Below are 15,707 nucleotides of genomic sequence, written 5' to 3'. Positions count from 1 at the left end.
AAGTGTCCGAATCAGGGAATTCCGCAAGACAGTCAGAGACCATAGCTTATGTAGGCAGAGGAAGATCTTGTGAAAATACTAGATGTTTTTCTGATCCCATACACTCCGTATGTCCAAATAATAGCAGAACGTATCCGACGCCTGTAATAAATCTGAAGTCTCCTGAACATTCGTTTCAAGCCGCAGATAAGATACTACGAGAACGAAGAGGTTACCACCTCCTCGATTCTATGGATGAGCAAGAATTAGCCAGATCAGCCGTTCACTGGATTGACAGTCCTGAAAAATACGGTGATGAGACCGTAGCACACACGTTTCTCAACCTCAGTACAGATGAACAACGCTTAGCTGGAATCTATATGATTCAGCAACTTCTCATATTATATAAGAGCCAACATGCTGACCCTGGTCCTTTACCTGATATATTAACGGAACTACTCACAAACAGATGGAGAGGTTCTAGTAATAAGCTAATTAAAGAGATATTAGTGTCACGTAAGCAGTACGTCCTTTTTGTAAGTCCGGATTCTCTCTCGCTGCCCCACAGAGAAAGAACGCCGTACTATATGGATAGACAAAATCCTTTACGAGAAGTGCACCCAATAAAAGGCGAAGACAATGAGTTTCACCGTGTATTTGTTTACACACCCATATCAAAAATGGAATTATTAGAAATGAAGAAAGTAGTACCTAGTCATGACAAAGACCCAGCGGGTTTCCACCGAGAAATTAAAGACATGTTACTGATGGGAGAGTACACCTTTCCTGATATTATGACGATATTAAAGGTGCTTTTGCCTGCTGGCATATATGAAAAACTGAAAGAAAAAGAGTGGGAAGTGGGAGACCAAAAGATAGACTGGACAGCATTAGCAGAGGAAGAAAGGAGCCGAGCTGCAGGTTCAGGGCTCGGGGATAAAGTTAAACTGTTACCAGGTTTACTAGTACAGGTACTGCCACGTTTATTAACTACAAAAAAGGAAGATTGGGGTGCAATCACAGCCTGCAAACAAAAGCAAGATGAAGACACAAGCGATTATTATGCTCGATTTGAAAAATGTTTTGGTATAAATAGTGGTATAAAAGCAAGTAGTGACTCATATCCACATTTATTTGTGACAAAATTGGTGGAAAATGCATTGCCTCCAGTGAAGAATAGAATATTGAAATTCGAGAGTACCTGGCAAAGTAACACTCCGTCGCAAATGCTACAAATGTTACAGTATCATCACAATAGAATTAGGGATGAACAAGAACACGAGCATAGACGCATGAAGGATACAAAAATGAAAATGCTAGTTTCTCAGACAGTACCAGCAGATGGTCACAAAAAGGGTGTGACACATTCTGGTGATTCTGCAGTTCCTGTAAAAGGAACCTGCAATTACTGTAAACAACTAGGCCATTATGTACATGATTGTCAAGTCCTGAAACGTAATATAGCTACAGGTATTGCAAAAGAGAGACCACGATTAGTTAGACAAGATCAGAATGAACAAGGAGCTATGCAGCATGGACAGTCCATGCCAGTTCAGCAACAGTCTATGCCAGCCTCACAGCAACCCATACAGTTTGTGCCAGCTGCACCACCGTTGCCTGCTACTGCCACACAAACCACAACACGACAAATGTATCAGACTGCACAGTATGAATACCCTGAGTATCAGCGCTACGCATGAACCAGCCTAGAGAGGGAAGTCGACTTACCGCTTATCGAGATTCCTGTAGATCAAGAAGGACCTTATGTACATAGTGAATTATTAGGTCAAGATAGAAAATTCTTACTCGATACAGGGGCAAGTCGAACAACCATAAAACGTAGTGAAGTTCCAGGGGCACCCCTCTCAGGCTCTCAAAATGTTTCCCTTGGTTTTTCAGGAAAACCTATTGTTAATGAAGTATCACAGCCTCTACCACTTACGTTAGGACCTTTGACACGAACTACAGATTTATTGCTTACTAAATCATGCCCAGAAAATCTGTTAGGAATTAAGACTCTGAAAGCACTAGGAGCCATAATATGTTGTTCTCCGGAAGGAGTAAGGTTGTTTTTACGTGATTTTAAAGGTCACTATGTGTCTAGAGACATGGATCCCCGACTACAGACTTTACCAGTACATCTATGGGCACAAGGCCCTACGGATGTTGGCTGCATGAACATTACACCCTATCGAGTTACATTGAAAGCAGGAGTGGTACTACCACGAATGCGACAATACAAGTTACCGCATGATGCTGTAGTGGCCTTGTTGAAAATCATTGATGAGCTAATTGCCCAGGGAGTAGTTGTAGAAACAGACTCCAATGTATGTAATTCACCGATAATTCCGATTCTTAAACGAACTGATCCTACTGCTCCGCCAGTATACCGATTGGTTATTGATTTGCGTGAACTAAACAAGTGTATTGTACCACAATTCCCTGTGGTCCCTGATATATCATCATTGTTGACAGCAATTGATTCCGAAGCAACATTCTTTACTGTAATCGATCTCAAGAATGCCTTTTTCAGCGTCCCAATAGATCCGGAAAGCCAATACTTGTTCGGATTCAGTTTAAATGGGCGCAGTTTTAAATTCTCACGCGCTCCCCAAGGATTTACAGAAAGCCCCAGCATCTACAGCCAAGCACTGAAAAGAGAACTTGACAGTATCCACATGCCAGTCAATACTGCACTGCTTCAATATGTCGATGATCTGCTGATCACCGCAAGAAGCGAGTCAGAATGTGAAAAAGCTTCTCTGACAGTTTTACATTTCCTAGCCGACAAGGGGCACAAGGTGTCCCCTTCTAAGCTGCAATTCTGTGTTCAGCGAGTTATTTATCTTGGTCACTCGCTGTCCAAGGAGGGAAGGCAGCTTACACCAGATCGCATTCAGTTAATTGCTAACATGTCAATACCCCAGACACAAAAGGAGGTGCGAGCTTTCATAGGCCTCACTTCATATTGTAGGCAGTGGATCCCTCAGTACGCATTTCTAGCAAAACCACTTATTCAGTTAACCACACAGGAGGCAGCCACATCGACTGTTCTCCCTTGGACTCAGGAACATACACAAGCTTTTGAAAGCCTAAAGGAAGCTTTATGTCAAGCACCTGTTTTAGCAACGCCATGTTATAGCAAACATTTTACACTCTTTGTTACAGAACGCGAAGGTACTGCCTTGTCAGTACTCACTCAGGATCAAGCAGGATCATGCAAGCCATGTGCTTATTTTTCCAGTACATTAGATCCCGTAGCTCAGGCTTTGCCTGCATGCCTGAAATCAGTGGCAGCGACAGCTTTAGCAATCAGACAAAGCGATGCCATAGTATTAGGACACCCATTGACAGTTCAAGTACCACATGCAGTAGAGGTTCTTGTGAACCGAACACAAACACAACACTTGACCATAGCAAGACTTACCGGTTATGAACTGACATTGTTTCAACCACACATAGAGATCCGACGGTGTAATACATTGAATCCTGCTACACTATTACCTGTAATTGGAACAGACCCACTAGCTCATGATTGTGTTGAAATCATTGAAATAAAGACGAAACCTAGACAAGACTTGACAGACGTTCCATTGTTAGATCCAGACCTGACGTTGTATGTAGACGGATCATGCATGAGAGCAAGTACAGGAGATTTAGTGGCCGCGTATGCAGTCACAACAGACACTGAAGTTATTGAAACAAATTGTATAGATACTTTGTCAGCCCAAGCAGCAGAACTCATTGCTCTAACGCAAGCCTGTATTCAAGCCACAAATAAGAAAGTTAATGTATACACTGACTCACGTTATGCATTCGGAGTTGTACACGACTTCGGCGTGCTGTGGCGAGAGAGAGGTTATTTAACGTCCCATGGTGCCCACATTCAGCACGGACCCCTCATTCATGCTTTGTTAGACGCAATACATCTACCCACTACTATATCGATTATGAAATGTAAAGCACACACGAAGGTTACTGATACCATTTCTCAAGGCAATGATTTAGCTGACAGAACAGCTAAACAGACTGCTCAGAATCGCACATTAGACATGACAAAGCCAATAGTTCAGACACCAACACAGTGTATGACAATTAAGGATCCCGCACTTGATGTAATTGACATACAGACACATGCCACAGCAGAAGAAATAAAGAAGTGGACTGAACTAGGAGGGATCCAGACAGATCAAGGGTGGATGACAAAGGAGAAATCTGTATGGTTTCTCCCTGATTCCATGGTTCAAGCCATTATAGCTACAGTTCACAGTCCAGCACATTTAGGAGAGAAGGCTATGCTAGACAGCATTCAGCACATTTGGTTCAACAAACATTTACGAGCAGCAGCTAAACAAAAAGTTCGTACCTGTATGATATGTTGTCAGTTTAATCCAGGAAAGAGTGTTCCCGTAGAGCAGGGTGGATTTCAGCCTCCTGACCATCCTTTTGAAGTCCTCCAGATGGATTATATTCAGATGGAACGTTGTCGAGGATTCAAATATGTCCTCGTAGTTGTCTGCGCTCTCTCCCGTTGGACAGAGGCGTATCCCGTATCAGATTACACTGCCCCGACTACTGCCAAGCAGCTAGTTCGAGAATTCTTCCCACGGTACGGTTTACCACGTGTTGTATATTCAGATAACGGTCAGCCTTTCTCATCCGAATTAATGAAACATGTCTCACTCTTGTTGGGATATCAGTGGAAATTCCACTGTGTCCGACACCCCGAGGCAGCAGGTCTCGTAGAAAGACATAACCAGACACTGAAAATCAGACTGTCCAAAATATGTAGAGAGAAAGGTGTCGACTGGATAGTAGCATTACCAGTTGCACTCTTTTATATGAGAATGGTAGCACACTCTAGAACAGGGCTATCCCCGTATGAGGTGATCTTTGGTAGACCACCGAATATGTGGGGGACGCCTATACCACGCAAGATAACTGACATTGACTGTAACATGCTGACAGATTACTTGGCTTCCTTGATGTCTGCACTACAATCTTCTCGTTCACAGGTAGCTGCAGCCTTCCCCGACAACACTGAGGCGAAACCCCATGACATTGTTCCGGGTAATCTTGTCTTTGTGAGAAATTTCGACAGGAAAAGTCAATTGGAGCCCAGGTGGAAAGCACCGAAGTTGGTCCTGTTGACCACAAGAACAGCCGTGAAGATCGAGGGACGTAAAGGGTGGATTCATTCAAGTCACGTCAAAAAATTCCATGGACTACCTTCAGATATAGACACTGTGCCCTGCACTCCCTCACAGACTGATTCAAAACTTCCTTTTGTTGAAAAGAATGACTCTCAGTGCTATAAATTAAAGCTTAGGCCCAAACAGTCGAGCAATTTGATTGTTTAAGTCCTCTCCAAGGTGAAGCGGTTGAATTGTCTCCGACATGTATCCCTTGGACCTGAGTAGAGAAAATACCCGAGAAATGTTGAAACGACAGGCGTATTGTAAATCACTGCGTAGCCACTGTATTGTGACTTTATTAATTTTGTTTTTCTTGAGTTTTTTAATAGTTACTGCAAGTATATTGTTGCATATGTATTATCCTGATTCTAAACGTGTTTTCAATATAACTGATGAACACTCTTTTAGTGACCTACCGCCACATGAGTTGTCCTATAGACTTGCGCTGCGTAATAACACATTCATTAGTATGTTACATCATTCCCATCAGACTAGTAATGCCACCAATTGTTGGGTGTGTGGCCGACTCCTTCCCTATCAGAATAACAAAGGAGTTCTGCCTTTCTTTCCACATCCGTTCACACACAATGGCTCCTGTGGAGCATGGTTTAGTTTATTAAATTCCATAGACCCAGACACAGCAGTTTATCAACAACATTGGATATGGGGAAATCTGAATCTAGTTTTATTCAAAGTCTGTCACCCTAATAAGGAGGGTCACCCCAGTAGAACAGGAACTGATTTAGAAAATGAAGTGTATAAATTAGGTAATTTTACGCCTAATCTTATGATTTTGAATGTCAAATCCGAAGTTGAACTAATTCTGCCCACTATGTCAGTATTTCCAGTTAAGGGTGAATTATGTGTAAGAAAAGTTGGTTCCATACACATGGGCCATAGCCAATGCGTTACTACAGTAGAATATAGTGATCAAGGTAAATCTTCATTTAGAGCTTCTCGCCATTCTTACTTTATATGTGGTCAGACGGCATATATGCGTCTGCCTCTAGATTGGGATGGTACCTGTTACATAGCATTCCTTTTGCCACCTGTTTTCCTAGCTCCCCCTGATTATTATCGAAATGTTCATTTAGTACACAATAGAGAGCAAAGAGATCTCCCAGTTGTCGATTATACTGAAACAGCATGGGACAAGTATGTAGATTTCAATAAAGGTATCTTTCCCTATATAGGTACAATATCAAATAGTAAGCTGATACGCAGACTCACCAAGACTCTTGAAGCTGTAGTAAACGAGACTATAGCCGCCCTAGGCAATCTGACAGAGGAACAATCAGTGATGAGAATTGTTGTTCTCCAGAATCGTCTTGTCCTTGACGTCATCCTGGCCGATAGGGGCGGAGCTTGCAGGGTCATCGGATCCAGCTGCTGCATATTCATACCAGAAAATTCGCCATCTGTATATAAAGCTATAACACGCCTTCATAAGATTGTAAGCCAGATACACGAGAATCCAGGCACTTGGACGTGGTCCGGGTGGTTTTGGAGTGTGATATCAGCCTGGGGATGGAGAGTTCTATCCTTCCTAGGTATTGGCCTTCTTATGCTCTTCAGTTGTTGTTTATGCCTACAATGTGGACCAGCGATTTGTGGTCTGTGTGCCACATCGTGTATTCCACATCAAGGTTTTCGTTCAAAATACCGGAAGAAGAAGGAAGAAGAAATGATGCTCCATGAGCAAATCAATGGAATGATGAAGATTGATGTCTCGTGAAGGGCAAGAAGGGGACAAGGAGGGAATGTGGAAATGTGGATTTTCCTGATCAGTTATGTCCCCTATCTTGGACCCCAACGGTTCTATATGCATGTCACAAGTACATGTATGTTCCCTCCAGTTCCAGTTTCTAAGACGCAAACATATGTGTGTCTACCGTTGACATGTTCTCTGTCAGATCCGCCATCACAGGGTTGGATATTCGATTCCTAAGTATGAAAAGCCACCGACTTTATATGGCTAAGTTACTCCATTTTTACAGTTCAGGCAAGTAGGCCCGATTCTGTCCTCAAAGCCTTTCCCTGCTCTCTGTCTTTGACAGCTTCAGCTTGAGCTCGCATCTGTATCCATGAACTTTGTCCTACTCCCTGTGCAGCTAACGGTGACTGCCTCGGCCAGTTTTCGCCTGTCTGCCAAGAAGTTGTATTTCACCTTCGAATTATCTATTTTACTCTTCAGCCGATGCATTCCTGTCCAGTGATTTAGGTAAACATTTCCTTTAGCTCACAAGCAAAGGACTCAGCCTTTCCGTCCTCCTGCAAGTGATTCATAGCCCTGTTGCCATGGAAAGTTTTCTATCCCTCGCATCTCATATAGACACTTGGACGCTTGTACACGCGCACAGTCAGTATAGAATAGATTCTGTCCGAGAATTCTTCCTTGTGGATAACATAGTTCTTTAAACATAGGATGTTAGATATGATTTGGGATTAGGTTGACTTGACCCCAGACTTCTCGTCTCCACATGTAGAGCTAAATGTCAAGTCCCCTTCACCCCCTAGTTGCACGTCAAATTACACGTCATGCTGCCGCGCGCGCATCTATGCCAAGTATTATCTTATAGATCCACCTATGTCTGATAATTCTAACCAATCATGTTTCTTTTATTCCTTATTACGCCTAGTTTCGATTATGTCACTGTTTTGTCACTTTTCTTATCAAATGTTACGCCTTCTACATTCGTTTCATTGTAATGCACTTATTATAAAAATACATGTCTGTTAATGAATTATTGTACTTCACTTCCTGAACCCTCGTGGTGACGGAACCTGAAGGCCGCGACTCGAGTCGGCCATTTTGAATGGAATAAAGCCCATTAGAAAACCTCTTATACCACGGATTCTGCCTCTTGTTATTTTGAGCTATTTACTTTATTTTAAGATTCCGTATGAAATTCAGTCCGGTAATATTTATTTTATTTACCACAGATCAGGAAGTGTTTTTTCTAATTGCAGCTGTGTCTATAGTGGAGGAGAGCACATTGCAATATCAACGAGTGGACAATAGGAGAGAGATATCATTCTGCGCCTTATTTATTGATTTAACATGGTGCTTCTGAGTGTGATTGGTGTTGTGCGGTGCCTTTACAAGCTGAAGTTTATGTAGTGTTTGTACATGGCCTGTTCCTGTTTTCCTGCTGTGTATTACGAGATGGCAGCTGTGAGTCATGCATGGCCACTGTGGTATGGGATTTCCATCCTATTCAACGCTGTGGTGTGTTACTGCTAATGTCTTGATGGCGGTATGCCTAATATGACTACTTAGTACATTGTATCTACTTAGTACATTGTATCGCATAAGACCTGTGACGAGACTTGCCAACTGGCAATGTCCTGATTAAATACTGGTAATATTTATTATGCATGCGACCCTACCCGACAGATGGCAAATCCTCATATTGTTGTTGCGTGCTCAATTTTGTTTTGAAAAGCCATTTTTGCCGCTGGCCCTCGAACAGAAAGTGAGTCAGGCTTATTAAAAATAAAGCCAGATTGGATACCTTAAAACAATAATTCTGCTCAGCTGTTTGTTTATATATAAATGTGTTCAATGTATTTAATATTTTATTTGTTTGTGCAACTTATGTAGCGCGCATTGAGCCATGGCTGTAGTGGAGAGCTTTACAATAAGTTATATAACTATGCGCACGGTTAATGCTAGTTTCTAAGGAAATTCCACTCACTCCCCCACCGAGGTCAGAACTTTTTGGTGCTAAAGACGGGGGAAAAAGCAATAGGCATAAACCTCCAATTTCAAAGAGTGGTCTAGCCCTCTAAAAAGAAATAAGAATCACTAATTTTAAATGATATTCCATTACCTTGATGGGTCACCTTAGAAAACGCCGTGCGTTAACAACGTATTTATAGCGCAGCGAAGACTCGCATGATTATGGGACAAGCAACCCCGCGTTAATTTAATTCCCCCGGTGGCCTTGCCGGCACTCGCTATGCCAACCATAGCGGGTAATGCCAGAAAGGTAAGGAAAACTAGTTTGAGGCTCATTACTGAAACGATCAGAAATGTTGCGCAGCGAGCCTCGTTCTCATGTGTCCCCGCGGAAAAGCAAGTCCCGGCATTGCCGCCTGAAGCTTTGTGCAACTCAAAGGGGTGAGAATGAGATCACACGGCTTTCTCGACAGGTAAGTACAGCTCTGCGGTGTCTGCCTTTGTTTGGGAGACACAAATATTGACATCTACGCCTGGAGCTCATCGAATCATTGGACTCCTTGCTTTACCACTCGGGGCTCACAGAACAAGCCACACAAGCCCAGGTCGTAATCGCCACCCAAATATTGACCCCACAGGGAGCAATATTAATTGGGTGCGCAATTACCGCGACATTCCATGGTTTGGCCTTTGGTAATAGCACACATTTTCCTCCATTCTGAGGTGCACGAACGAAGGGGCATATCAACAACAACCGGCGATAATTATCTCTGAGCGCACTTAGCGCTCGGATAATTATCGCTGGCTAGCGCCGATTTTTATCGCTGAGATAGCGTGCTATTAGCAACGCTTATCTCATCAGCGATAAAAATCCTAGCGCTAACTGGCTAACGTGAGATTATCGCTGGAAACCCAGCGATAATCTCATGTTAGCTAGTTGATAAGGACTCACAAATTTAGCCATGATATCCACCTTCCATAGGATATCATGGCTAAGTCAGTCCTGAAGCAGGCGTAAGGAAAGTAGCGATAACAGGGGTTATCGCTACTTTTCCTGACGCTATGCTTCATAGCGTTAGGCTTGCTGATAGGAGAAATGTCGCTTAGCGACATTTCTCCTGTCATGTTAGGTCAGGAACGCCCACTTTGCATCTCATTAGAGATGCAAAGCTGGGCGTTAGGAATCCTGACGCTAAAGCAAGGTTTCACACGTTAGCGTGACTTTGCTGATTAGGCGATAAAATTATCGCCGCTTTTTGGCCGAAAACGGCCGCAGAAGCGGCGAAAAAATTTTATCGCCTACTTGTTGATATGCCCCCTAGTCCGGCGCGTGGACTCCAAATCAAGACTAACGGGAGTCGAAGAAAAAGGGTCAAATATTTATCTCAGTCCGTCAGAAATGTCAAACATGCAGGGACGAAGAGAAATACACACTGAACAGTGTGCACCTCTGCCAGAATTCCGAGGATCAACAGTGGTTGGTATTTGGCATGTAAAGTACCTCATATCTCGTGAAGCCAAGCTGACAATATCGACGTCATTCTTCTTGTCAAGCCGTTCGGATACCTCATGCATATATCTGCTGGGATCGTGTGTCGGTTTGTCCGGGCACGTGAAGCTACGTAGTTCGGTTTGGGTTTCTCACTGCTTTTGTTATTCCTGGCACAAGACTTCCTGAAATGAGGGTCTAATTATTTGCGCGGTTATTTCCTTAAGCCTTGGGCGGAGAGGTAGTGTTTCAGCTGTGCAGAGCATGTGTGATCTGAGCACTTTTCAGGAAGCCTTGGTGTGAAAGTGTTGAGCCTTAAGCTGAAGTAAGAGAAAAGACAGGTGATTGATTGGCCAAAGGTCAAGCTATCCTCTTCAAGCCATTTGCAACTTTTCACTAGAATAATGAAGCCCCATAATGTTTCTGTCACTCAACCGCGTTGCCTTTGGCGTTTTTGGCTCTGACACTGCTTTTGCCAGGTAAATCTTGAGTTTATATTGGGTAGCCATGTTCCTCATGTTAAACCATCTCTGACAAGTATGACAGATAGAATGAAGATATATATGTTTTTTTTTTTCACTATAAGGCTTCCGTAACCTGAAAATATCGTGGTGCTTTGTTTTTAGGCAGTTAGAATAGCTCAGACCTAGGTCCAAAGAACAGTTGTTGCACTTTACAAAAATCATGTTTTTTATTTTGGACGGTGCAAGGATAAGGCCCGATTACGAGGGCGGCAGTCCATAGACAGCCAGACTCGCGGGGGCGTGGCAGTGGCGGTCTCCCCTCCGCCCTGTTATGAAATGGACGGTGGGAAAGCCACAGCTCCGCCTCAGCCGCCAGGGAACCGCCGTTCGCTTGCAGTATTGCGGCGGTGTAGATGCATCCATATGCTTAGCGGGACCGCCCTGGTCCCACCAAGCATATTAGGAGTTTCCTCTCGGCTAGGGATTTCATGGCGGTTCCTCCTCCATGAAAACCCTGGCAGAGCGGAAACAAAGGGTTCCCTACTTGGCCCCCTGGTGGTTCTGCACCCTATGAATGCACACTGGGGAGCACAACATTTTAAGTCCATGCTGTGCAGTAACTGTTTTTGGCGTTCCCACTGCGGTGCCTGTTTTTAGAGGCACCACTGTGGAAATGCCCAAAACAAAACCGCCAGACAGGAGTAAACGCCTAATCTGGCAGACGGTCTGACCCCGACTTTGGTATTGCAGCAGCAGGATGGACTCGGCACTGCATCACCAAAGTCGTAATCGGACCCTTAGTGTTTAAAATGTAACATTATAATGTGGTGTGTGGTTGGTGAGCTGCATTGAAGTGGGACAGTACTTGACAGCCCACTTAGCCACAGTACCAATATTTGTGATGGGAGATAAGGGAATGTAGGTTCCATGCTGGACATTGTGATAAAATCCCTATTGTCGTCCTGTAATTGCCTAAAGAAAGAGATGGACATATCAAAGAAACAGGCTAAATGCACAAATGGTCCCAAAACTAATAGTAGAACAAGTCCTACAATCAGTGGCCTATTTATATGACCACGCCCATTCAAGAAAGTAACCAATGCAGTTGACCACAAATCCATCCAGAAAATGTCAATATAGTTAAAGATAGGTTACCCGAAGGTCTAATAGGTAACAGGCAAGTATTCAACCATTCCTTCATTTGTTTTCCTGTTAAAATTTGAGTTGTTCCATAGAATACTAAATTAGCATTATAGTACGATTATACACGAGTTCCACCACACAGTTACAATTGAATGTAATTAAGTGGTGTTCCTTAATACTGAGTACCAATAACGTTGAGTTCAAAAGGTGCAGGGAATTATTTGAGGTAAATGACATTGATGTAATTTACAATTATGGGGCATATTTAAAAGGGTATTGCACCCCGACCCAATACATTTTTAGGACGCTCAGTGGTATATTGCCCTGCTCCATACTTATAACGAGGCATTAAGCCACTTTGTGTGGCTTAATGGCACTTTGTAAATAGTATATATTTTCCTTCAATTTTCTGCATGAAAGTTGCGTGCCATGTGTGTTGCTATGTGAGTTCCACCGCAACACCCATTGCTTTTTGAGCCTACCCCAGATTTACAAGGATGTGTGAAGCTGAGGCAGAGCCAAAAACTAACGCCACTGAAATGCAGGCGTTAGATTGGCGCAACAAGGAGAAATACTCCTATTTCTCCTTGTTTTTGCTCTTTCTATGTGCGCTGCATTCTGCTGCAGCACACATAAAAGGAGCAAATCGTCTTGCAATGATTGTTTATGTGCAGGTAAACAATCATCCCTGCAATGCAGGGACCCTTGCACCATTGCACAAGGGTGTCTGTGTTGGCTCTAGGCAGCTTTTTTTTAGTGCCAGCACAAGGGAAAACACAGGGGTGCGCCGTATTCTTGTAAATACAGCGCATCCCTGTGTTTTTTTAAATGATGCCGCGCAGTGCTGCTGAATTACATGCAGCACCACGCTGCACCATTTCCTTGTAAATATGCCCCAATGTGTTTTGGCACTCTATTTCCTGTGCCCCTCTGATATTCTGTTGCTTCTTTCTGGGCGGAGGTCAGGGAAGGGTACACTATCACCCCCACCACTCATCATCCATTTAGTCCTAGAAGCAGGACCCGTCTATCAGCAATTCAGAGGAAAAGTGACAGTTTCACCCCAAGATGATTGTCTTAGTGGCTAAGTTACCTAAAAAGACATGCACTACACAGGAAACTTTGAACTCAATTGTACACCTGGAGTTGTCAATTGTGTCAAATACTGGTCATAGAGCCACCTGTGTGTATCCAGAATCCAGAGCACCAAACCTCTCTACTGGTAACTGTGAAAATTGTGCCTATTGTGCCACATGTTTTTCTGGAGCATTTGTACAATATATCACTGTATTCACCTGCATTTTGTTGTACACATACGTCACTTTCACGCATAGTGGTACATGTGTCTGTGTGAGACTGTAAGAATGCCTTGAAGGCACCCATGCTGTGTGTGGATTTGGACATTCCAGCAATCTGTGTGTTGGTTATGATAGAGTACATACCCATTGAGGGACCTATATCCATTACTTTCTGTATTGTCAGTGGCAGTTGTCCGGCTTCCTGCATCTGCAGAGTGAGTTGCACCATCCCATGTGTTGTTAAGGTGATTGTTTTATGACTTCTTTCTAATCTACCAACAGATGCCTGAGACAATTTAACAATTACCCTGTCCTTGGTCCTGGCACCCAACGTCATACTACCATTTTTGCAAACCATCTACACTGTGTTGGTTTTTGTCACATTAGTTACACAAGCTTGGTTTTCACTTCATGTATTCTCGTCTGAATCAGGCACTTTTCTTGCAGTCTTTCCATAAAGCTATTCTTGTTGTGGTAATATTTCAAGTACCAGCATGCCCAGTTTCTTGTCAGAAAACGTATTTCTGTGCCTTTTCTGTTCCTGCACATAGGGTTCTATGCCCAGACTTGATTTTTTTCACAGGCCTAGTGTCGTATCCTGTTTAAGGGCCACAGGGCAGGCTGGGACTACTGGGTCACAGACTTGAGGGCTGGGGTTGTTAGCCTGTACTATCCCAGGTTCTGTCCCACTATGGCTCTGAAAAACTGAGCCAGGTAGAGCCCCTCAGCATTTGACTCTCAGTGGTAGTGATGGCAAGAAGTCACTGACTTCTCAGGGAGGTTAACTTGGGTGTACGGCAGGCTTAACACTCAACACAACATCCTATGATTATCCCAGTGCTTTCCCTTATGGAAAGTACTTTTTGTATTGCAGCACTTAAATAGCGTTTACTATCCTTAAGTGAATGACTTGCCTAAATGGGGAGCACGCTACACTCTGTGGGTTGTTTGGTTGGAAGGATGGTGTCTTTTTCTGATCCAGTGTGAGATGTGTTGGCATGTCGTGCATGATAACCACGGAGATGGCGTATCATGTTATGGGACATAGCGTGTATCAGTGTGGTAGACGATGAACTGCGAGAGACATACATGCAGTTTCATGGATTTCAGGTGCTGGCACCCCTGCTGGTCCCCTTTTAGTACTTTGTATGAATGTAGTCTGATTAGCTGGTTTTTCACTGGGCTCTCCAATCAGATTTTGTGTATAGTTGTGTTCCTGAGCTGGCATTGTTGGTGGCAGAGAGAGAAATGGGGAGATCTCTTGGAGTGTGAATTTTTATCATGCCATATCCAAGTGTCATTGGGCCCGATTCACAGAACTAACTTAAGACAAAATCCTAAACTTACTACCATTTTGGTATTCACAGAAGGCACTTACTCATTTTGGTATTCACAGAAGTCACCAGGGGGCATATGTATCAAACGATTTTGTATTCGCAAACGCTGCGAATCGCAAAAAAACAGCGTTTGCTAATACAAAATCGCAAAATGAGATGTATGAGGCATTTCAGCAGCGCATTCTTAAGGAATCGCTAATTTTGCGATTTCTTAAGTTTGCGTAAGCATTTAAGAAATCGCAAATTGCAATTCCTTAAATGCTATGTAACACGCACCCAAGTTGTGCGATTTCTCTTTAAGAAATCGCAAATTACCACCAACTTCAAGTTGGTGGTAATTTGCGATTTCTTTGAAAAATGCACTTTTTTGCATTTTTCAAAGTGCCATGCGGCGCACATACATTCCCTTAGGGCATGTATGTGCGCCATATGCGCACACATGCTGATTTCAGGGGTGCATCAGGGTGTCATCATGACACCCTTGCACCCTTGAAAATATTCTCAATTTGCGATTAGCAAATAGCGATTCGTAAATTGAGAAAGACTTCCCATTCATTGCTATGGGCCTCCTGGCCCATAGGAATGAATGGGAAGGTATTCCTTAATTGCGATTTCGCAACTTGCTAATCGCAATTAAGGAATTTTAAGAATTCGCAAAATTTATGCGAATTTTTAGATACATCCCGTTTTGCAATTCTCAAATAGCGATTCTCAAAAAATCGCTATTTGAGAATCGCAAATGGAGATGTTGATACAACTTGGGTGCGTGTTACATAGCATTTAAGGAATTGCAATTTGCGATTTCTTAAATGCTTACGCAAACTTAAGAAATCGCAAAATTAGCGATTCCTTAAAAATGCGCTGCTGAAATGCCTCATACATCTCATTTTGCGATTTTGTATTAGCAAACGCTGTTTTTTTGCGATTCGCAGCGTTTGCGAATACAAAATCGTTTGATACATATGCCCCCTGGTGACTTCTGTGAATACCAAAATGAGTAAAAAATCCTAACTTTAAGACTTTCGGTATTCACAGAAGGCATTTAGGAGTCCTAAAGTTAGGACTCCTAACTTATGTGAATACCGAAATGAGTAAGTGCCTTCTGTGAATACCAAAATGA

The sequence above is a fragment of the Triturus cristatus genome, chromosome 6 (genome assembly GCF_964204655.1).
Source record: "Triturus cristatus chromosome 6, aTriCri1.1, whole genome shotgun sequence".
NCBI classification, from domain to species: domain Eukaryota; kingdom Metazoa; phylum Chordata; class Amphibia; order Caudata; family Salamandridae; genus Triturus; species Triturus cristatus.
Note: the sequence above shows the minus strand (reverse complement) of the source record.